The sequence below is a fragment of the Oryctolagus cuniculus genome, chromosome 6 (assembly GCF_051225735.1).
Source record: "Oryctolagus cuniculus isolate XC-2025 breed Fujian yellow rabbit chromosome 6, ASM5122573v1, whole genome shotgun sequence".
NCBI lineage: Eukaryota > Metazoa > Chordata > Mammalia > Lagomorpha > Leporidae > Oryctolagus > Oryctolagus cuniculus.
In genome coordinates this window covers 21976309-22000748 of record NC_142872.1, presented here as the reverse complement: position 1 = coordinate 22000748, position 24440 = coordinate 21976309, and the positions used below count along the sequence as shown (strand labels likewise).

At 39.8% G+C, this 24440-nt stretch overlaps 1 long non-coding RNA gene across 1 annotated transcript in view; it reads left to right on the top strand.

Moving 5' to 3' along the window:
• The window catches only part of LOC149126047 (uncharacterized), a 36718-nt gene extending 18915 nt beyond the window's left edge, over positions 1 to 17803 (top strand). The window contains exon 2 of the long non-coding RNA XR_016236072.1: positions 17590 to 17803. This is a non-coding gene — a long non-coding RNA (uncharacterized LOC149126047). The remainder of the gene's footprint in view (positions 1 to 17589) is intronic.
• Positions 17804 to 24440: the final 6637 nt, after the last annotated feature.

The window sequence follows — 24440 nt, the reverse complement described above, 5'->3', positions numbered from 1 at the left end:
CCGGTGCACCACGCTGATCCGAAGGCAGGAGCCAGGTGCTTCTCCTGGTCTCCCATGGGGTGCAGGGCCCAAGCACTTGGGCCATCCTCCACTGCACTCCCTGGCCACAGCAGAGAGCTGGCCTGGAAGAGGGGCAACCGGGACAGAATCCGGCACCCTGACGGGGACTAGAACCCGGTGTGCCGGTGCCGCTAGGTGGAGGATTAGCCTATTGAGCCTAGGCGCTGGCCCAAAAATGTCAAGTTTTCACATAGAGATCTGTACAGGACTTTACTCATCAGCTATTTTGTCTTGGTAAGACTTTGGAGAGCAAAGTGGAATGAGTGATTGGCTCTGTATTGGTCTGCCCCTTTACCTCATTACCAACTTACCCTCCCTCTGGGTTTGGATGTAATGTGCAAACAGATTCTAAAATGTTCATGACACAGAGGGATAAAATTTTGATTCTTCATTTATGCAAAGTCCTGTGCAAGTTAGGTCACTCTCATAAAAATGTTGACTCATACATTTAGATATTTTCCATTTTAGGATGATGCAGCTGATTTGGAATTCCTTTATCCTCACTACATGGGGGATTTTTTAAAAGCTTTTAAAAGTTTTTTAAAATTTATTTTAAATTGTTTTTATTTTCTTCAGAGAACCTTTTATTTCATGAATACATATCTTTTTTATAAAATTTATATATTTGAAAGAGTTACAGAGAGAGGTAGAGACAGAGAGAGAGGTCTTCCATCTGCTGGTTTACTCCCCAAATGGCCGCAATGGCTGGAGCTGTGCCAATCCGAAGCCAGGAGCCAGGATTTTTTTCCAGGTCTTCCATGTGGATGGAAGGACTTGGGCCATCTTCTACTGCTTTCCCAGGCCATAGCAGAGAGCTGGATTGGAAGAGGAGCAGCCGGGACTAGAACTGGCACCCATATGGGATGCTGGCGATTCAGGCCAGGGCTTTAATCTGCTGTGCCACAGCACTAGCCCCCCCATTTCTTAAGTACAACTTTAGGAATATAGTTATTCTTTCTACCATACCTGCCCTCCCACTCATAGTCCCACCACTGCCCAAAGGCACGAGCCAGTAGCTTCATGCAGGTCTCCCACGGGGGTGCAGGGACACAGGGACTTGGGTCATCTTCCTCTGGTTTCCTAGGCCACCAGCATTGAGCTGGATCAGAAATGGAGCAGCTGGGACTCAAACCAGTGCCCATATGGGATACCAGTGTTGTAGGTGGTGGCTTTACCTGCTGTGCCACAACACTAGCCCCTATTCCACATCTTTCATTTTCTGTATCCATTCTGAGTTTTTCAGTTTCTGACTTGTGTTCTTTCTTATCAATGATTATTTGCTTAATTACATTTAATTCTTGTTGCAGTATTTTATTTCAGCTTTCCTCTGGTTTTTGACTAGAGCTGGATTGCTTAGGATTTTTAGATCCTGGTGAGCACTGATTGTCATTTTTATGTTTTTCTGTTCATATGTATGGATATTGACTTCTCTTTTTTTTATTGTTAATATATTTATTTGTGTTAAGTTTTCATGGGCCAGTGATGTCAGGTCAAGTGTCCTGTCATTTATTCCAGCAGTTAAATGTATTTTGTTTAATGAATAATACATTTTTGGGGTCTATCTTTGAGTTACTTACTCATATATAATTGGACTATCTCCCACTGCTTTCCTAGGTGAATTAGCAGGGAACTGGATTGCAAGTGAAGCAGCAGAGATTCAACCTGGCAGCCATAGGAGATGCTGGTGTTGCAGTGCTTCTATGCCCCATAGTGCCAGCCCCTCCAGCAATTTTTTAAAAAAATTTTCAACCCATGGTTGGTTGAATCTGTGGATGTGGTACCACCATGTATGGAGGGCTGACTGTCATGATTTTTGTGTGATATTTAAAATAGTACTATTTTAAAATTTTCAGTTTCTCATTGTTAATAGCTAATATACAGAAATGCAGTTTTTTTATTATGTGGCCTTGCTTAATTATTAGTTATTAATTATCCCAGTAGTTAATTATTAATTAGTTATTAATTATCTCAGTAGCTTTGTTACAAATTCTTTATAATTTTCAATGTAGAAAACTAGTTCTACAAAAAGAGACATTTATTTCTTTGTTTCCAGTCTATGTGCCTTTTATTTCATTTTCTTATAGCAATGATAAGGGCAAGTATTCTTGTCCATTTTTAATTTTAGGGAGGTTTTCACCATTAAATATAAACCAAAGGTTTTATATAGATCGATTTTTCTGGTTATGAATGTTCCCCTTACCTTCCTAGTGTGCTGAGAGTATTTATCACATAGGAAAGTTAAATTTTGTCTAATGTTCTTTTTTCTTTTAAAGATTTATTTATTTATTTTAAAGACATAGTTACAGAGAGGCAGAGAGAGAGAGAGAGAGAGAGAGAGAGAGAGAGAGATGTTTTCCATTCGCTGGTTCACTCTCCAGATGGCCGCAATGGCCAGAGTTGTGCAGATCCGAAGCCAGGAGCCAGGAGCTTTCTCCGGGTCTCCCACGTGGGTACAGAGGCCCAAGGACTTGGGCCATCTTCCACTGCTTTCCCAGGCCATAGCAGAGAGCTGGATCAGAAGTGGAACAGACGGGATTTGAACCATCGCCATATGGGTTGCCGGCACTGCAGGAGGCGTCTTTCCCAGTTACGCTACCACACCAGCCCCTGTGATAAGCATTTTTATGGGTGACTACTGGTGCACATAAACATACATTTTTTTAGGGTCTATATTAAGGATCAGAAATGCTCCTCACGAATGAGATAGTACCGTTACAAAAGACTTCATAGAACTCTCTAGCCTTCTTTATGCTCTATGAAGATACATTAGGAAGGTAGCTATGAACCAGGAAGTGGGCCACCACCAAACATTAAAGTGCTAGCGCCTGATCTTCGACTTTTCACCCTTACAAACTGAAATAAGTTCACTGTTTAAACTTAGTGTTTTGTTATACAGCCCTACCTTGACTAACACAGTACCTGTATAATGCTAGCTGTTTCAACGTGATTATTAATGATTTTGAACAATTTCACATGTTTGTTGGTCATTCCTTTTTAATTCTTTTTTTGGGGGGCTGGTGGCATACATAGCAGGTAAAGCTGCCACTTGGGACTCCAGCATCCCACCTGAGCAGTAGTTAATGTCCTGGCTGCTCCACTTCTGATCCAGCTCCTTGCTAATGGCCTGGCAAAGCAGCGGAAGATGACCCAAGTATTTGAGCCCCTGCCACCCACATGAGAGACCTGGATGATGATTCAGGCTCCCAGCTTTGAGCCCTGGCCATTGTGGTCATCTACGGAGTAAACCAGCAGATGGAAGATCTCTCTCTCTATATATATATAACTCTTTCAAACAAATAAATAAATCATTTTAAAATAAAGTCCTTTTTTAGCTGATTCACAGGAATTTTTAAAATTATTATTATTTTAAAGGCATAGTTAGAAGAGAGAATCTTGGATTAGCTGGTTCATTCCTGAAATAGCCACAATGGATCTGGTCATTTTGTAGCCAGGAGCCTAGAACTTCTTCTAGATCTCCGGTGTGGGTGCAGAGGCCCAAGCACTTAGGCCATCTCCCACTGCTTTCCCAGGCACATTAGAATTGCAGTAACTGGGTCTCAAACCCATGAGACATGCTGGTATTTTAGGCAATGGTTTTATCCACTCCACTTTGCCACAGCACTGACCCCAATTTTATCAGATATTCTTTATTTACTGATGTAATAAATTTTTTTCATCTTTAGTCTGTTGATACTGTGAATTACATTAATTGATTTTTTGTTACCATTTCGCCTTTTTTCTTTTTTTATAGAAAGCTTTTATTTAATAAATATAAATTTCATAAGTACAACTTTGAGATTATAGCAATTCTTCCCCCATACCTGCTCTCCCACTCCCAAACTGTCCCACCTCCTACTCCCTCTCCCATCCCATTCTTCAGTAAAATTCATTTTTAGTTATCTTTGTATATAGAAGATCGACTCTATACTAAAAAAGATTTCAGCAGTTTGCACCCACACAGACACACAAAGTATAAAGTACTGTTTGAAGACTAGTTTTACTGTTAATTCTCATAGTACAACAAATTAAGGACAGAGGTCCTACATGGGGCATAAGTGCACAGTGACTCCTGTTGTTGATTTAACAATGGACACTACTGGCCGGTGCCGCGGCTCACTTGGCTAATCCTTCGCCTGTGGCGCTGGCACCCCGGGTTCTAGTTCCAGTTGGGGTGCCGGATTCTGTCCCAGTTGTTCCTCTTCCAGTCCAGCTCTCTGGTGTGGTCTGGGAGTGCAGTGGAGGATGGCCCAAGTGCTTGGGTCCTGCACCTGCGTGGGAGACCAGGAGAAGCACCTGGCTCCTGGCTTTGGATCGGTGCAGCGCACCAGCCGTAGCGGCCATTTGGGGGGTGAACTAAGGGAAGGAAGACCTTTCTCTCTCTCTCACTGTCTAACTCTGCCTGTCAAAAACAAACAAAAACATTGGACACTCTTATTTATGACGTCAGTGATCACCTAAGGCTCTTGTCATGAGCTGCCAAGGCTATGGAAGCCTCTTGAGTCCACAAACTCTGACCTTATTTAGACAAGGCCATAATCAAAGTGGAAGTTCTCTCCTCCCTTCAGAGAAAGGTACCTCCTTCTTTGATGGTCCCTTCTTTCCACCAGGATCTCACTCACAGAGATCTTTCATGTAGGTCATTTTTTGTCACAGTGTCCCTGCTTTCCATGCCCGAAATGCTCTTATGGGTTTTTTTTTGTTTGTTTTGTTTTGACAGACAGAGTGGATAGTGAGAGAGAGAGACAGAGAGAAAGGTCTTCCTTTTTTTTGCCGTTGGTTCACCCTCCAATGGCCATGGCTGGTGCGCTGTGGCCGGCACACTGCACAATCCGGTGCCCCGACCGGGACTAGAACCCGGTGTGCCGGCGCTGCTAGGTGGAGGATTAGCCTATTGAGCCGCGGCGCTGGCTGGCTTTTTAGCCAGATCCAAATGCCTTAAGGGCTGATTCTGAGGCCAGAGTGCTGTTTAGGGCATTTGTCATTCTATGAGTCTACTGTGTGGCCTGCTTCCCATGTTAGATAGTTTTCTTCTTTTTAATTCTATTATTAATTAATTGATTTTTTTAAAGATTTATTTATTTATTTGAAAGTCAGAGTCACACAGAGAATGAGAGGTAGAGAGGTAGAGGGAGAGGTAGAGAGAGAGAGGTCTTCCATCCACTGGTTCACTCCCCAGTTGGCAGCAATGGCTGGAGTTGTTTCCATCCAAAGCCAGGAGCCAGGAGCTTCTTCCTGGTCTCCCATGTGGGTGCAGGGGCCCAAGGTCTTGGGCCATCTTCTACTGCTTTCCCAGGCCATAGCAGAGAGCTAGATCGGAAGTGGAGCAGCCAGGACACAAACCGGTGTCCATATTGGATGCCGGCACTGCAGGCAGTGGCTTTACCTGCTATGCCACAGAACCCGCCCCACATTAATTGATTTTTTAAAAGGATTTATTCATTTATTTGAAAGTCATAGTTACAGAGAGGCAGAGGTAAAGAGAGAGGTCTTCTATCTGCTTGTTTACTTCCCAAATGACCACAGCAGGCAGAGCTGGGCCAGTCTGAAGCTAGGAGCCAGGAACTTCTTTCAGGTCTCACATATGGCTACAGGGGCCCAAAGACTTGGGTCATCTTCCACTGCTTTCTGAGGCCATAGCTTAGAGCTTGATTGGAAGTGGAGCAGCCAGAACTTCAACCAGCGCCCATATGGGATGCCAGCACTGCAGGTGACAACTTTACCCACTATGCCACAGAACATCTCCTAATTGATTTTTTTTAAAGATTTATTTTATTTATTTGAAAGGCAGAGTTACAGAGAGACAGAGACAGAGATAGAAAAAGAGGTCTTCCATTCACTGATTCATTCCCCAAATGGCTGCAGCAGCCAGGGCTAGGCCAGGCCAAAGCCAGGAGCCTGGAGCTTCTTCTGGGCCACCATGTTGGTTCAGGGGCCCAAATACTGGGGCCGTTCTGCTGCTTTCCCAGACGTATTAGCAGGGAGCTCCATTTATACTGGAGTTTTCTTTGTTGGAATATACTTTTGATAAGTATAGGATTACTGAAGTTATTCCTACCGGCCCCAATTGTTGAATTTATTAATGCAGAACAATCTATTGTGACGGCCTTTCTTTCATTTCTGATATGGTAATTTGTGTCTTCTTTTCAATGTAAGTCTGACCAGCAATTTAATTTTATTAAATTTTCAAATAATTAACTTCTGGTTTCATGCATTTTTCTATTGTTTCTCTGTTTCAGTTTTCATTGATTCTGCTATTATTAAATTCCTTCCTTCTCTTTGCCTTATATAGAATTTTCTTTTAGTGTAGAAGGTTAGGTTATTTACTAAACTTAAAATCATTTAATGAGGGGGCTGGCGCTGTGGCACAGTGGGTTAAGGCCCTGGCCTGGGGCACCGGCATCCCTATGGGGTGCCGATTCTAGTCCCAGCTGCTCCTCTTACAATCCAGCTCTCTGCTGTGGCCTGGGAGAGCAGTGGAGGATGGCCCAAGTGCTTGGGTCCCTGCACCCATGTGGGAGACCCGGAGGAGGTTCCTGGCTCCTGGCTTCAGATTGGGGAAGCTCTGGCTGTTGCGGCCATCTGGGTGGTGAACCAGCGGATGGAAGACCTCTCTCTGTCTCTACCTCTTTCTGTGGCTCTTTCAAATAAATAAAATAAATCTTTAAAAAAATCATTTAATGATTTACACTTTCTTGTAAGTACTATCTTGGCTATATACCATGGGACATTTAAAAAATTATATTGGGATACTTTTAGATTTATGTAATAGTAATAAACATTGTATTTTTCCCAGTTTACCCTAATGTTAACAACTTATATAACCACATTACATTTTTAAAATTAAGAAATTAATATTTATTATTAATGTTACCCTGTCATCTATACTTTATTTATATTTCATGAACTTTTCTTCTGATACCCTTTTTCTGTTAGCATCATGTCTCTATTGTTTCCTTCGTTTCTGTGGCCTTAGCTATTATAAAGGGTACTTGTCAGATATTTTATAGGAGGACCATCATCTGAGATTCACTTAGATGTTTTCTTATTATTAGACTACCAATATGGATTTGGGGGAAGGATGTGCCCTTATTGTTGCATCATTGAGAAGCACATGATATCACTGTGACATTGCTAGTTAAGTAAATGGTCAAGGTCACCAACAGATTTTGATATGTTGTGTTTTTATTTAAATTTAACTGAAAATATTATCTAATTTCCTTTATGACTTCCACTTTGACTCATGAGTTATTTCAAAACATGTTGCTTAATTGTCAAATATTTGGGAATTCCCAGATTTCTTTATCATTCTGATTTTATTTGGTTCTGATCAAAGAACAGATTTTGTAGATTTCAGTTCATTTAAATTATTGAGGTTTATGTTTTGGCTAAGAATATGGTATACATTGGTGAATGTTTGATATGTATTTGAAAGGAATATGTATTGTGCCATTGTTGGGTTGACTGTTCTTTAAATGCCAGCTAGATCAGATTGGTCAGCAGTGTTATTTAGGTCTTCTATATCCTTATTTACTTTGTCTTATTAATTATTGATGAGTGTTGACGTCTGTAGTTGTAGGTTTGTCTATTTCTACTCAGTTCTATTAGTTTTTGCTACATACATTTTGGAGCTCTGTTAAATGTATATACTTTTGCCTTCTTGGTTAATTTACCACTTTATCATCATGTAATACCAGTGTTACAGATGGCCATTTTTTGGTTTAGAAGTCAAATTTCTCTGGTATTAATATAGGCATTACTGCTCTGTTAAGTTGGTATTTCTGTGATATAAAATGCATAATTTTGCTTTTATTAAGTTGAATGACTTTCTAGAAAAAATTGTTTTACAGAACAGTTGGGCAGACAGTACAGATTATTCACATTTATGTCTCCTGCTTCCCCAGTTTTCCCTGTTACTAACATCTGGCATTCCTGTGATATATTTGTTATAATTGATGAACAAAATTGATCCATTATTATTATCTAAAGTTCACTGTTTATATTAGAGTTCACTGTGTTGTATGTTTCTGTTGGTTCTGACAAAAATATAATGTCATGTATCCACCATTACAATATCATAGAATAGTTTTAATGCCCTGAAAATTCTGTGTGTGCTATCTGTTGATGACTACCATCCGCACACTCGCAGATCTTGGCATCCACTGATCTTTTTACTGTTTCAATACTTTGGCCTTTTCCAGAATGTCATGTAGTTAGAGTCATACATTATGTAGTCTTTTCTGTTTGGCTTTTTTTACTTAGCAATATGCACTTAAATTTCCTTCATGTATTTTTGTGGTTCATTGCTTTATATTACTGAAGGATAGTTCATTGTATAGAATATCACAGTTTATCTGTTCACCTCTTGGAGGGCATCGTGATTGTAAGCAGATTTTGGCAGTTATGAATAAAGCTGCCAAAAACATGTTTGTGCAGGTTTTTGTGTGAATGTAGGTTTTTTAACTAATTTGGGTAAATAGCAAGCAGCATGATTGCCAAACCATAGAATAAGATTATGTTTAACTTTGTAAGTAACTACCAAAGTACCTTCCAAAATGGTTGTAGTATTTTTCACTCCTACTGGCAATAAATGAGAGTTCCTGTGGTTCCATGTGCCCACCAGCATTTGGCGTTGCACATGCTTTGTTTTTTTTCCACCATTCTAATAAATGTTTAGTGATATTCTACTGTTATTTTAATTTGCAGTACCTTAATGACATATGGTCTTTAGCATATTTAAAATAATTTTAAAAAATTTATTTGAAAGGCAGAGTTACAGAGTGAGAGGGAGAAACAGAGAGGGATAGATTTTCCATTCACAGGTTGGCTCCCCAAATGGCTGCAATAGCCAGGGATGGGCCAGGCTAAAGCCAAGAGCCAGGAGCTTCTTCCAGGTCTCTTGAATGAATACTTGGGACATCTGCTGCTTTCCCAGAAGCATGAGCATGGAACTGGATAGGAAGTGGAGCAGCTGGGACATGAACCCATGCCCACGTGGGATGCTAGCATCACAGGTGGCAGCTTAACCCACTATGCCACAATGCCATCCTCTAGCATCTTTTTATATTCTTATCCCATCTATATATCTTCTTTGATGAAGTGTCTGTTCAGATATTTAGCTTATTTGTAATTGTTTTTTTTCTTTTACTGAATTTTAGGAGTTCTGTGCATATTTTGGGAAACAGTCCTTTATAAAATATGTATCTTGCAAATAAATGTTTTCTTATAGTCTGTGTCTTGTTAACCTGTGACTTTTTGCTTAGAGTGGTTTTCTTGTAGACAGCATATAATTGTGTCTTGACTTTTCATCCAGTTTGACAATCTGTATCTTTTATTTAGGCAACTTATATTTAATATAATTATTAAAACAGCCAGATTAAAATATCATTTTCTGTTTTTTCCTACTGATTCCATCTGTTCTTTGTTTTTCTTTTTTCTTTTTCTGCGTACTTTGACTTTTTTATAATTCCGTTTTTATCGCCTCTTTTAAACAAATTTTAGTGGATGTCCTATAGTTTATAATGTGAGGGTCCTTCAAAAAATTCATGGAAAATGCATGAAAAATTGTGCATAGATTTCAGGGGTTTTTATGCACTAAAATAATCTTTTAATTCAATGTTTCCACAAATTTTTGAAGCACCCATATAAGCACCTCTATTAGTTAACAGTCAGCCTTCAAATAATATACTACTTCATGGGTAATTTAAGAACCTTATGATAATACTCCAGTTTCTCCCAATTTTGTGCAATAGTCATACATTTTACTTTATCACAAGTCATTGCTACTATTTTTAGTCTGGTTAGTTATATTTCAGATGATTAAAAATAAGGAAAAAATATCTTTGATTTTCTTCATTCACAGATACTTTTATTTCTTTGTATTCCTCTAACATTTTTATGGCAGGTCTATGAGTAATTAATTCTTTCAGTTTTTATTTCTCTGATAAAATATTTAGGACTTCTGGTTCCTAGTCTCAGAAGTGGGGAGCTTAGAAGTTGCCATTCTATCCTAGCAACAAATAAAAAGCTGAACAGACTGAATCATCAACTTTTCTTAGATTAGTCAGAGAACTGAGATTACAGGGTAAGCTGCTGCCTCCAAAATTGGAGAGACAAAGAGGCAGATAGAGAAAAATCACAGATTATCAGAGTAGAAATCCATTTCCTGGGATCCAGCACTAGGATGGAAAAATCTGAATTGTTTGACAAGTTGCTGACATCTCTCTCTGTATAAGCCCAAGAGATCAAAAACTAGGGATAATCATAGTCACTGGGATGGGGAGTTGTAGAGAGGACTTCACACTTTGTGAGATTGACCTTCAGAAGCTCTACCAATTCTCAGAGTAAAGAGCAAAGAAAAATTTCCTTACACTTCTAGTAAGGGAAATAGGGGCAGAGAGAGGAAGAAGAGAGAGCCATTTTGAAATGGCTGTTCTTAACATTTTATTCTTAAGAAAGCCTTCCATAAGGAGAAACTGTTTTCAGAGTCTAACTTATGTGGGAAATACTCAACTTCAGCCACCTGTAGCCATCCTGTCACACCTAATGGGGCAATAAAACAGAAGGAGTGGTGAAATTCACATCCAAGGACTCACGCTCAGCCAAAGGCTGAGATATAATCATAACACTGGAGTGTACATCCTGCCTTCTCACTTCTTCCATCTAATGGCAGAAAACACGGCTTGAATAAATGGCATCAGAATCAGACCTAGATATGGCAGGAATGTTGGAATTAATGATTAGTTCTTTAATTTAAAACAACTGATATTAATATGGGTCATGTAGGTAGCAGAATGTAAACTATAAAAATCTTTCAAAAGAAAATGATAGAAATAAGAGATACTATAATGAAGATGAAGAATGCCTTTGATGCCTCACCATGATGGATGCAGATGAGGAAACAAACAGTAAGCTTGAAGATATATCAGGAGAAATTTCCCAACAGGAAAAGCAAAGAGGAGAAAGACTTTTTAAAAAGTCTATCCAAGAACTTTGGAACAATTGTGAAAGATGTAGCATGTATTTAATAGGAATACCAAAAGAAGACACGTAGAAAAGAACAGAAACAACAGATGAAGCATTAGTGACAGAATTTCTCCTAAGTTAATGCCAGACACCAAACTACATATTCAGGAAGCTCAGAGAGCACCCAAGAGGATGCAAAATAAAATTATAACTAGGCATATCTTGCTCAAACTTCAGAAAATCAAAGAGAAAGAAAAAGTCTTGAAATAGGCCAATGGTGGGTGGGTAGAAACTTACCTAAAGTAGCAAAGATAAGAATTAAATCCAACTTTTCCTAAGAAACCATATAAATAAGAAGAGTAGAGTGAAGTATTTAAACTGTTGAAAGGAAGAAGACCCACCAGCTTAGGGTTCTGAATAACAGGAATAACAGATATTTATTTGAAAATACTGGGGAAACTCTGAAAGACATTGGCATAGGCAAAGAGTTCTTGGAAAAGATCCCAGAGGTATAGGCAATCAAAGCCAAAATTGACAAATAGGATTACATCAAATTGAGAAGCTTCTGCACTCTAAAAGAAACACTCAAAGTGAAGAGGCAACCGACAGAATAGGAGAAATTATTTGCAAACTATGCAACTGATAAAGGATTAATATCCAGAATCTGTGATGACCTCAGTGAACTCTACACCAACAAAGCAAAGAACCCAATTAAGAAATGAGCAAAGGACTTCAACAGGCATTTAAAAGAGGAAATTCAAATGGCAAACAGACACATGAAAAAGTGCTCAGGATCACTTGCCATCAGGGAAATGCAAATCAAAACCACAATGAGGTTTCACCTCACCCCAGTTAGAATGGCTTTCACACAGAAATCAGCAAGCAACAAATGCTGGTGAGGAAGTGGGGAAAAAAGTACCCTAATCCACTGTTGGTAGGAATGTAAACTGATACAGCCACTGTGGAAGACAGTATGGAGATATCTGAGAAATCTGAATATAAACCTACCATATGACCCAGCCATCCTGCTCCTAGGAATTTACCCAAAGGAAATGAAATCAGCATATGAAAGAGTGATCTGTACCCCCATGTTTATTGCAGCTCAATTCACAATAGCTAAGATACGAAATCAACCCAAATGTCCATGAACTGAAGACTGGATAAAGAAATTATGGGATTTATGCACCATGGAATATTAAATAGTGGTTAAAAGTAATGAAATCCTGTCATTTGCAACAAAATGGATGCAACTGGAAAACATTATACTTAGTGAAATGAGCCAGTCCTAAAAGAACAAATACCATATGTTCTCTGTGATCTGTGGTAACAAATAGAACACCTAAAAGGTAATCTATAGATGAAATTGAGGCTTTGAGATGTGGAGACTTTGAACAACTCTTGTGTCAATTGTTGAGGAACAGGTTTTTTTTTTTCCCTGCTATTTATTGAACTCTTTACTTAGTATAGAGTTAATCTTATATGTATAAAATTAATTGAAAATAGATATTAGCAAAAAAATAAGAAGGGAATAGCAGAGAGAAGAGGAAAAAGTGTGGGAGTGCAGGAGGGATGGCAGATAGGGTGAGAAGAATCACTGTGTTCCTAAAGTTGTATTTATGGAATACATAAAGTTTGTATATCTTAAATAAAAGTGTTTTTTTGGGGGGATGATGCCGTAGGAAAAAATGTGTTATGTTGGGCCGGTGCTGTAGTGCAGCGGGTTGAAGCCCCAGTCTGCAGTGCCAGCATCTCATATGGGCACTGGTTCGAGTCCCAGCTGCTCCACCTCTGATCCAGCTCCCTGCTATGACCTGAGAAAGCATTAGAAGATGGCCCAAGTCCTTGGGCCCCTGCACCCGAGTGGGAGACCCAGAAGAAGCTCCTGGCTCTTGCCTTTGGATTGGCTCAGCTCCATTTATTGTGGCCATTTGAGGAGTGAACCAGTGGGTGGAAGCCCTCTCTGTCTCTGCGTTTTTCTGTAACTCTTTCAAATAAATAAAATAAATTTTTAACAAAAAAATGTGTTATGCATTACAAGCAACATAGGTTGATTAAATTAAAACCTTGCTAACATTCCTCTAGCTTTCTCAAACAGAAGAAAGGGTCCTACTTTCATTATTTCTTATCATTCCTATATTATAAATAATTTACCAAGAGGTTTTTACTCTACTATTGTGTTGAAAACTGTTTATGTTACCTATTCATGTAATTTTCCATTGATACACTCACAACTGGGAATGTTTCTTAAAATTCTTTGAATTGCCTTCAGGTGCAGAAGTACAATATTATTAATACTTTTGTAAAAAAAAGTTTATCCTTCAAAAGTGAATAGGAGGAGCTAGAGCAAGATGTCTACTGAGTAATAAGCGCCAGTGACCATCTCCCAATGGAGACACCAGTTTGAATAGCTATTCATGCACCAGATCACCTTCACAAAAACTATAGCAGCCAGGTGAAAGACCTCAGTGCCTAGTTTTAGTATAATAATAAGGAAAATCCATTGAAGAAGGCAAGAAGGAGAGAGTTGCTTAGGTCATTCTTTCCCCAGCTCCAAGTAATAAAGCATGAAGAGAGGCACCTTACCTCCTGCTTGATGCAAGAGGGAGAGGGCATTCAGTCCAGTCTTCAGAGATGCAAACTATGCAACTGATAAAGGATTAATATCCAGAATCTGTGATGACCTCAGTGAACTCTACACCAACAAAGCAAAGAACCCAGTTAAGAAATGAGCGAGGGACTTCAACAGGCATTTTTCAAAAGACATTTTTCAGTTCTATTCTAATAAAATTCAGTCATACAGGGCCCCATGGTATGTATCTGTGGACTGTTTGGACTTTCCATTTCCAGGTGGCCAGGAGACTGCCTCTGCCACTCTCTCCCAACCTCCAAGCAGACAGCAGAGCAAGACTGCAGCTCCTGGGGAAAAAGGGTAGGGCAGGAAGATCAGGACCCTGCCTTAGAGCTTAGACCTGCCCACCATGAGACCCAGCACCTGATAAAGTTCACATACTGAGCCTGTAGGCTTGCTCCAGCAGCAGGTAGAGACTTGGGCTCCAATGGGAGAGCATCATTTTAGTGTGTATTACCACCAGCCTCAAGTGGGCTGGGTGTGCACCCCCAAGACTTTGTAGGGCCTGGTGACAGTGTGACCTAGGTATGACCCAGCTTAGTGCCAGGCTGGACAGCCAAGGGGCTTCCTTTGTCATACATCCCCCAGCCTTTAGCAGACAGCAAGAAACATGTCTTAGAACTCAGTGCCAGACTGGTAAAGCCCAATACTGGGCAGATCCTAATGGTCCCTATCCCTAGGCCAGTGCCTGTGAATGGAGGTTCTAGACTTGTCCATGTACAGGTGAAGATCTGTGCATTGGTGGTGCAAACATATTTCATCATGTCTTGTCACCAGCCTCATGTGAGCCCATCTTGTGCCCCTAAAATTTCAAAGGGTTCAGTAATTGTGAGACCCATCTAGTGCCTGTCTGGCAGCTGAGAGGCTACCTCTATCATCCTCTTCCAACCTTGGACAGACAGCAAGGAACCACAGGACTATACTGGGCACTCAGTGAAGGCTGGTAAAATCCCAGATTGAGCAGAACCTAATTGTGCCTTTCCCTGTGCTAGTGCCTGAAGATGGAAAGTCTATTCCTGCTCTGATACCAAGTAGAGTCCCATGACCCCAGCTGGTCAGTCTTATTCACAGCTGACATTATTCATGACTAGGAGAAGCATCCTTGGGCGATAAGTCTACCTCAGTAGCAAACAAACCAAAGGAGGGTGGGCTTTGGTCCTGACTCCAGGCTAATCTCAGTGGGTGGTGGGCTCTGGGAATAATCTAGCATCAATAGCATTGGTGGCTACAGCACCCAGTATCTGGGTCTGCCAGGCCCCCAGAAGAGGCTTGTATACCCCTTTTTAAATAATTCCCTAGTTAGTTATGAACAACACATCTACTGAGGATTTGAGGTAATTCTGAGCTTGGGGATATTTTAGAGTACTGAAACAGTGAAAAAACACTAACTGAACCTCCAACAAGCTCCAATTTTAGATGCCATTAAGTGCTAAAATAACAGGAGCATCTATAGAATAAACAGACTGCTTAGAATTTCTGGAAGGACAGCCACAAATGAAGCAGAGTGTTATAATTAATACTTCAACACATGAACAGTGTTGTATACCAACAAGCATCAAAAACTTCTATGGAACCATGACCTCACCTGTTCAATGTTCCAGAAACCAACCACCGAGGAAACTGAAATTGTCAAATGTTCAATAGGGTTTCAAAATATGTATTTTAAGGAAACATAAGAAATTGTAAGAGAACACAGAGAAATGATTTAGTACTGTAACAAGAGACTTGAAAAAGAGGTGGAAGTAATTTTTAAAAAATCAAATATTTCAACCAAAAAGGACACTAAGTGAAATAGAAAACATGATAGAAGGCATGAATTGCAGAATAGATAAAACAGAAGAATCAGTGAACTTGAAGATGGGCTATTTGAAAATACACAGTTGTGGGGCCGGTGCTGTCGTGTAGTAGGTGGAACCTCTGCTTGTGGGTGCTGGCAATCCCATCTGGGTGTTGGTTTTTGTCCCAGCTGCTCCTCTTCCAGTCCAGCTTCCTGCTTGTGGCCTGGAAAAGCAGTGTAGATCGCCCAAGTGCTTGGGCCCCTGCACCTGCGTGGGAGACCTGGAGGAAGCTCCTGGCTTCTGGCTTCAGATTGGCCCAGCTCCTGCCTTTGAGGCCATTTGGGGAGTGAACCTGTGGGTGGAAGACCTTTCTGTTTCTCTCTCTCTCTGTAACTCTACCTCTCAAATAAACAAAATCTTTTAAAAAAATACACAGTTATAGGAGAAAAAAGGAAAAATGAATCAAGGAATGAAAAAAGCTTATGGGAGCTTTAGCATGAAAAGAGAAAATGTTCAATATATCTAGACAGAAAGGTCAAAGGTCACCAATCAGATTCAACCCAACCAAGTCTACCCCAGGAACTATTATAATTGAACTCTGCAAAAGTGACTATACAAATTCAGAGTGCTTTAATATTATAAACATGGTACATAATCCATGCATACATTTAATATGAAGACCGAAAACCAAATCAATGAAAATAATAAATATTAGAAAAATAAGAGCAAGTCAAATCCAAAATTAGTAGAAGGAAAAAAATATGAGTGCAAATCAATGACATAGATACCAAAAAAAATGCAAAAAATATTAGTGAATACAGAACTGGTATTTTGAAAAGGTAAAAATAATTGAGAAACCTTTAACTAGACTAAGACAAAAGAGGAGAGGATTCAAATATATGAAATAAGAGATGAAATTGGGGATGTTAAGACTGATGGAACAGAGAAATACAAAAATTTTTAAAAATTACTAGAATAATTCTGTGGTAACAGATTTGATAATCTCAAGAACAAATTCCTGATCACATAAATATTACCAAGATTGGATCATGAAGAAACAGTAGTTAAACAGATCAATAATAAGCAAAATTGAATCACTAACTAAAAGTCTTTCCATAAGAGCAAAGCTCAGAATCAGATGGCTTTACAGTTGAACTGAACCAGACAATTAAAGAAGAATTAACAACAATTCTTCTTAAATTATTCTCAAATATAGAAAGGAGAGAATTCTTTTTTCAAACTCATTCTATGAGGCCAGCTTTACTTTGATACCAAAACCAGAGACAGAATGAAAAAAATAAAGCTGTAAGTTAATCTCTTTGTTGAATACAGATGCAAAATCCTCAGCAAAATATTCCCAAAATGAACCCAATAATACATTAAAGAGATTATTCACCACAAACGAATGAGATGTATCATATTGCTAAGTGAAGAAGCCAATCTGAAGGTTACATAATCTATGACTCTACATGACACTGTACTCTGGAAGAGGAAAAATTATGAAAGTTCTTCAAAAAGTTCTAGGAAAATAGAATTAAAGAATAAGTATTTTGGTGCAAAAATTTTGAAATCTGTGCATAGTTTTCTCATACTACTTATTTTCCAAAGGCTTTTTAATAAAACACTGTAGATTTCAGTTATTTTTTACCAAAATAAATTTTTCTTTTAATTCCATTTTCTTAAACTTTTTGAAATAACCTCATATAGAGACAGGAAAAAAGATGCTGCCAATACTTAGTGGGAAGGAGAGATAAATAAGCAGAGCACAGAGAATTTTTCAGGGCAGTAAAACTGTTCTGTTTGGTACTACAGAGGTACAGTGCATGTCATTGTGTATTTGTCAATCTCTAGAATGTCTAATACCAAAAATGGACCCTAATATAAAATACACACTGTGGGTGGTACTTACATGTCCGTGTCGATTTGTTGATTTAACACCTGTTAAATTTAACTTCCCTGTTGTGCGGGAAGTCAGTGGAGGAGGTTGTGCATGTGTGGGGGCAGAGGTTAAATGGGAACTCCATACTTTCCACTAGATTTGCTGTCAACCTAACACTGCTCTAAAAAGTTATTTTTAAAAGTTTTTTCCTTCAATTTTAAAGATTTTATCAGTGTAGAATTCTGTTGTCACTTCTGATCCAGCTCTCTGCTCTGGTCTAGGAAAGCAGTAGACGATGGTCCAAGTCCTTGGTCCCCTGCACCTGCATGGGAGACCCGGAGGAAGCTCCTGGCTCCTGGCTTCAGATTGGCACAGCTCCGGCCGTTGCAGCCAATTAGGGAGTGAACCAGCAGATGGAAGACCTCTCTCTCTATGCCTCTCCTTCTCTCTCTGTGTAACTCTGACTTTCAATAAATAAATAAATCTTAAAAAAAAGAATTCTGTGTCAGCAGTTTTTTTTTCAGTTATTTTAAGATTTCACTCCATTATCTTATGGATTACATACAGCATCCCTCAGTGTCTACTGGCGATCGGTTGTAGGAGTCTTCTTGGATACCAAAATCCTTGGATGCTAAGGTCCATCATATAAAACACATAGTATTTGTATGTAACCTATACAGTCTTCCCATGTACTTTAAATCATCTCCAGATTACTTATGGTGCTTAACACAATGTAAGTTCTGTGTAAAAGAATGTTAGACTGCTCTGTTGAAGGAATAATGGCAAGAAAATAGCGTAGGTGTTCAGTATAGTGAAATCATCACAGGCATAAGTCAAACAGTTGTGCTGATAGAAACTGGACCTGTGAGGTTACGTGTCACTTCCTTTGTATAGGTTCTGCTTTACACTTGGCATGTGACAAAATCAAATTTTGGTTTTAGAAACTTTCTGAAATTATTTTCTTGAACATTTTTTTACCTGTAGTTGATTGAGTCAATGGATGTAAAACCTAGAGATACAGAGGGTGCCTGACTGTGGTTTCTGAATATGTCTACTATAGTTCTTGTTCCTCTGTGTAATATTTCTCTTGCTGCCTTCAAGATTTTTTTTTTTTTTGACAGAGTGGACAGTGAGAGAGAGAGACAGAGAGAAAGGTCTTCCTTTGCCTTTGGTTCACCCTCTAATGGCCGCCGTGGCCGGCGCGCTGCGGCCAGCGCACCACGCTGATCCGAAGGCAGGAGCCAGGTGCTTCTCCTGGTCTCCCATGGGGTGCAGGGCCCAAGCACTTGGGCCATCCTCCACTGTACTCTCAGGCCACAGTAGAGAGCTGGCCTGGAAGAGGGGCAATCGGGACAGAATCCGGCGCCCCGACCGGGACTAGAACCCAGTGTACTGGCGCCGCAAGGCGGAGGATTAGCCTGTTGAGCCACGGCGCCGGCCAGCCTTCAAGATTTTTACCTTTTTCTTTGGTTTCCAGCACTTTGAGTGTGTGTGTGTGTGTGTGTGTGTGTATAGGGGTTGGAGGATAGTATTTTTCCATGTGATCTCTGAGGTGCTTGGTTTTATAGTTTGTGTTTTATTATTTCATCAAAATTCTTGAGTAATATATTTTTAAATTTTTCTTTTTTAATTTTTTAAATATGTATTTTCTTCTGGGATTCTGATTACTTATGTGTTAGACCATTTGATACTGTCTCATAGTTCCTGGATTCTTTTGTTGGCTTTCATCTTAGTCTATTTGTGCTGCCGTATCAAAATATTTGAGCCTAGGTAATTTATAAAGAATGAAAAAAATTACTAAACGCTAAAAGTCCAAAATCAAAGTACCTACAGATTCAGTGTCTGGTGGAGGCCCAGTCTCTGTTTCTACAGTGGCACTTTGTGAGGCTGTGTTCTCCCATGTCAGAAAGCACAAAAGGGCAAAAAGGGTCTAACTAGGGTCACTAATTCTATTCACAAAACCTCGCTCTCATGACTTCATCATTGACTATCTCTTAATACTATCACAGTAGACACTAGGTTCCAACATATGAATTTTTGGGGACACATTCAGATCATTGTAAGTGTGCTGACTTTACAAGGAACCTATCAAAGGCATTTTGAGCTACTGTTTTTAATTGCTTTCATCCTCATTTGAGTTATGATTTTCAAACTTCTGTTGAAATCTCCTTCTGTTCATATGTCATCCATTTTCTTCACTTGATAATTTACCTTATTAATCATATTACATATATATATTAAATTCTCTTTGGACAGTTTCTATATCTGGATCAATATCTGGATCTGAGTCTATTTCAGATGATTGCTTTGTTTCTATAATAATTTAGTCTTTTTTGTGTTTCTCATAATTTTTATTGTATGTTGCCATAATACAGAGTGGAATATAATTATGAAAATAAAATTTTGTTTTTGGAAAATGTGCGTGGTTCTTCCAAGTCATTAATGGTGGAAGTTCAGAAAATTAGTGTGTGACCTTGGTTTGAGATTTTGTTGTAGCGGTAGTTACTTTCAGCATAACTCCATTGTCAAAACATTGTAGAGTGAGTTTCCTATATATTTTTTCTTTTCTTGATGTTTTATTTTGTTTTTCTATGTTCCTGTGCTACATGTAGCTTTCAGACTTCCCTGTACACCTGCACACCTGTACTTGAGAGGGATGTTTCTTGATGTACTCTTGCCCCTTCTCCAGCAGTGATCTTTTTTTTGAAAGCTTTTATTTAATAAATATAAATTTCATAAGTACAACTTTTGGAATATAGCAGTTCTTCCCCACATACTTGCCCTCTCCCACCCCAAACCATCCCACCTCCTACTCCCTCTCCCATCCCATTCTTCATTAAGATTCATTTTAAATTATATTTCTATACAGAAGAAGGAATGATCTTCTGTTTGTTATTTATACTTGCTTGCCCAGTGGTGGGGAACAGTGAGGGTTCTCTGTTGTCTTGATTTGGTCTCATTTTTAAGAATGTAAAATCTGATTGTATGAAAAGGGTAGGCAATTAGCTGGTCCCAGCTCACCAGTGGTTCTTCTACTGGTATGGGAGGAATAAATTACTCTCTTCTGCCCAAGAAGCTTTTGTGTGTCATGGAGAAGAGGGTCAGGATCACTGAGAAATCCCCAGGGACGGAAGGGCAGTCTTTGTTGTGAATACCCAGTGACAGTCTGTGGGAAAGAGCATCTGAGATGGGTGTATTTCCCTTGGGTCTGTTATTTCCCTCTTCTGTACTCTCACATTAGCCCATGATTTACCTTTAGTGCTTTAAATTTTTTGTGTAAATTATTTCTTCCTGCTTTTGTGATGCCCAGTGGTTACTGCTTAGTTCCTTTTGTATTCTGCCACAGGAGAATCAGTGCTCATGTCCCATCTCTTACTGGTGGCACCTGTCTTTCCTTATATTTTAGAATTTCTTTTTTTTAATTTAATAAATGTGAATTTACAAAGTGCAACTTTTGCATTGTTGTGGCTTCCCCCCCAACCTCCCTCCCTCCCGCAACCATCCCATCTCCCACTCTCTCTCCCATCCCAATCTTCATCAATTTTCATTTTCAATTATCTTTATATACAGAAGATCAACTTAGTATATACTAAACAAAGATTTCAACAGATTGCACCCACACAACCGTACAAGATACAGAGTACTGTTCAACTAGTATTGTTATCGTTAACTCTCATAGTAAAACACATTAAGGACAGAGATCCTACTTGGGGAGCATGCGCACAGTGACTCCCGTTGTTGATTTAACAATTGACACTCTTTTTTATGACGTCAGTAATCACCCGAGGCTCTTGCCATGAGCTGTCGAGGCTGTGGAAGCCCCTTGAGTTCACCAACTCTGAACTTGTTTAGTCAAGGCCATATCACAGTGGAGGTTCCTTCCTCCCTTCAGAGAAAGGTGCCTCCTTTCTTGATGGCCCGTTCTTTCTGCTGGGGTCTTGTTCACCGAGATCTTTCATTCAGGTTGTTTTTGCCACAGTGTCTTGGCTTTCCATGCCTGTGATATTTTAGAATTTCTGATTGCCCTTGACCTCTGCTCTCTGATGGATTCAGGAAAAGCTATTATTTTGTAGTTTATCTGGCTGTTGTTGTTGCTATTGTTTTTAGGGTGTAATACTTCCCCATATTTTTACATCCTGGAAATTTTTCCTGTAATCTACCCCAAATGTTTCTAGTAAGTGCGATGCTACTGCTTTTTGTTTTTATTTATTTGTAGTTTTGATTTCCTGTTTGATTCAAAGTTATTTATATAGTGACTTTTCAGAAATTTCAGTCATTCAGATTCATATTTAACCTTTTGTTCTTTATTTCTATTGTTATAACACTATGGTCCAAGAACGTTGGTAATAAAATTTCTGCTTTGGGAAATTTGTTGAGGATGTTTTTATGACTTTTTGAGAATGTATAGTTAATATAGTATTTAATAAAGCTCTTAATTATCAGTAACAGTAAATTTCTCTATGTCCTTACCTGTCTGCTTGATCTGTTAAAGACTGAACGAGGGCCGGCGCCGCGGCTCACTAAGCTAATCCTCTGCCTTGCGGCACCGGCACACCGGGTTCTAGTCCCGGTGGGGGCGCCAGATTCTTTCCCGGTTGCCCCTCTTCCAGGCCAGCTCTCTGCTGTGGCCAGGGAGTGCAGTGGAGGATGGCCCAAGTGCTTGGGCCCTGCACCCCATGGGAGACCAGGAGAAGCACCTGGCTCCTACCATTGGATCAGTGCGGTGCGCAACCGCGGCGGCCATTGGAGGGTGAACCAATGGCAAAAGGAAGACTTTTCTCTCTGTCTCTCTCTCTCTCACTGTCCACTCTGCCTGTCCAAAAAAAAAAAAAAAAAAAAAAAAAGACTGAACGAAATATATTGAAGGTATCCATTATGATTGTAGTTTTAACAATTTTTTTCTAAAATTTCCTTTCTTCCTTCCCTCTTTTTTGTTCTAGTTACTTTATAAGCTGTTTTTCAACCTGGACACATTTATGAATCTTTGTCTTTATTTTGGATTGTCATAAAAATAGCCCTCTGATTTCTTTTAGCCATTTTAATCTATTACTACTTCCTTCTGATTTCTCTTTGTTTTATGTATTTTTCCCTATGTCTAATTCATTTGCTTGTGTCACCAATAAAACTCAAATCCAAGTTTATTGTCATTGCTTACCTAGACTTTTGAAACAGATCCTTAAGTTTACCTCCTTGCTTCATTTACTTTATCATGATCTGTTTTCCATTCAACAGAGTGAACACTGTCCACTTAGAAGCTCTCCCATGGCTTCTCTCAGACTTCCTCTGATGCCTTACATTACTACTCACTCATTTCCTACCCTCTCTCCTTGTTCTCTGTGTTCACCATTTTTCATTTTTCTTAACCATGTCATGCTTTTACCTTAGGGCCTCTGCACTAGATATTTTCTTTCTGAGAAGGCTTCTTTTAATGACTGATACCTGCTTTTCATTTAGGATTAAGTACATTTATTACCTTAGAGAATTCTTTCCTGACTATCTAGAGTAGCCATTCCATCTCCAAGTCACTCCATTGTGTTATTTTTTTCTTCAAAGTATTTACTAATATATGAAATGTTCATTATTGTTTACACCACAAAAGTGAGTACTTTAAGAGCTCTTCAAAATGTGAAAAAAACATATTACAAAAAAAACTATATATGAATCTCAAAATTTCTTACACTAAAACAAACTTACTTAACTAAATTTTCCACAAACTTTTTAGGGTATGTTTTATGAGTTGTTGACTGCTGTATTGCTGGCATCTATAATCCTGTAGATTTCTTTCTCTCTCTCTCTCTCTCTTTCTTGCTTAAGATTTTATTTATTTATTTGAGAGATAGAGTTATAGTGAGAGGGAGAGACAGAAAGGTCTTCTGTCCATTGGTTCACTCCCCAAATGGCTGTAACGGCGCCGATCCGAAGCCAGGAGCCAGGTGCTTCTTCCGGGTATCCGTGTGGGTGCAGGGGCCCAAGGACTTGAGCCATCTTCCACTGCTTTCCCAGGCCACAGCAGAGAGCTGGATTGGAAGAGGAGCAGCCGGGACTAGAACCAGCACCCATAGGGGATGCTGGTTCCACAGGCGGAGGATTAACCCACTAGACCACGGCACTGGCCCCCAACTCTGTAGATTTCAAGGAAGTTTTCTTCAGGTATTTATTTGTTAGATTTTTTTTTTTTTTTTTTGGACAGGCAGAGTGGATAGTGAGAGAGAGAGACAGAGAGAAAGCTCTTCCTTTTGCCGTTGGTTCACCCTCCAACGGCCGCCATGGCTGGCGCGCTGTGGCCGGCGCACCGCGCTGATCCAAAGGCAGGAGCCAGGTGCTTCTCCTGGTCTCCCATGGGGTGCAGGGCCCAAGCACTTGGGCCATCCTCCACTGCCTTCCGGGCCGCAGCAGAGAGCTGGCCTGGAAGAGGGGCAACCGGGAAAGAATCTGGTGCCCCGACCAAGACTAGAACCCGGTGTGCCGGCGCTGCTAGGTAGAAGATTAGCCTATTGAGCCTAGGCGCCAGCCTAGATTATCTTTCAAAATTTCATTTTTTAAAGATTCATTTATTTATTTGAAAGTCATACAGAGGGAGAGGAGAGGCAGAGTGAGAGCGAGAGCAAGCGAGAGAGAGAGAGAAGGAGGTCTTCCATCCGCTGGTTCATTCTCCGATTGGCCGCAATGGCCAGAGCTGTGCCAATCCGAAGCCAGGAGCTTCTTCCGGGTCTCCCATGTGGGTGCAGGAGCCCAAGGACTTGGGCCATCTTCTGCTGTTTTCCTGGGCCATAGCAGAGAGCTGGATTGGAAGTGGAGCAGCTGAGACTAGAACCGGCATCCAGATGGGATACCGGCACCACAGGCAGAAGCTTTACCCACTACGCCACAGCGCTGGCACCCCAAAATTTCTTTTATTCTCATCTTACCTTATGGGAGGGTTTTTTTTTTTTAATTTTTTAGATTGCATATTTTTCTGCTTTTCATAGTTTTCTCTCAATTTGTCAGAGAATTTCAACTTTGCTCACTAATTCACTGATTCTGTTTTCTGTAGTTCGTAGTTTGCTATATACTGTTTCCATTGGGATTTTTTTTTTTTATTTGACAGGTAGAGTTATAGACAGAAAAAGGCAGAGAGGACAGAGAGAAAGGT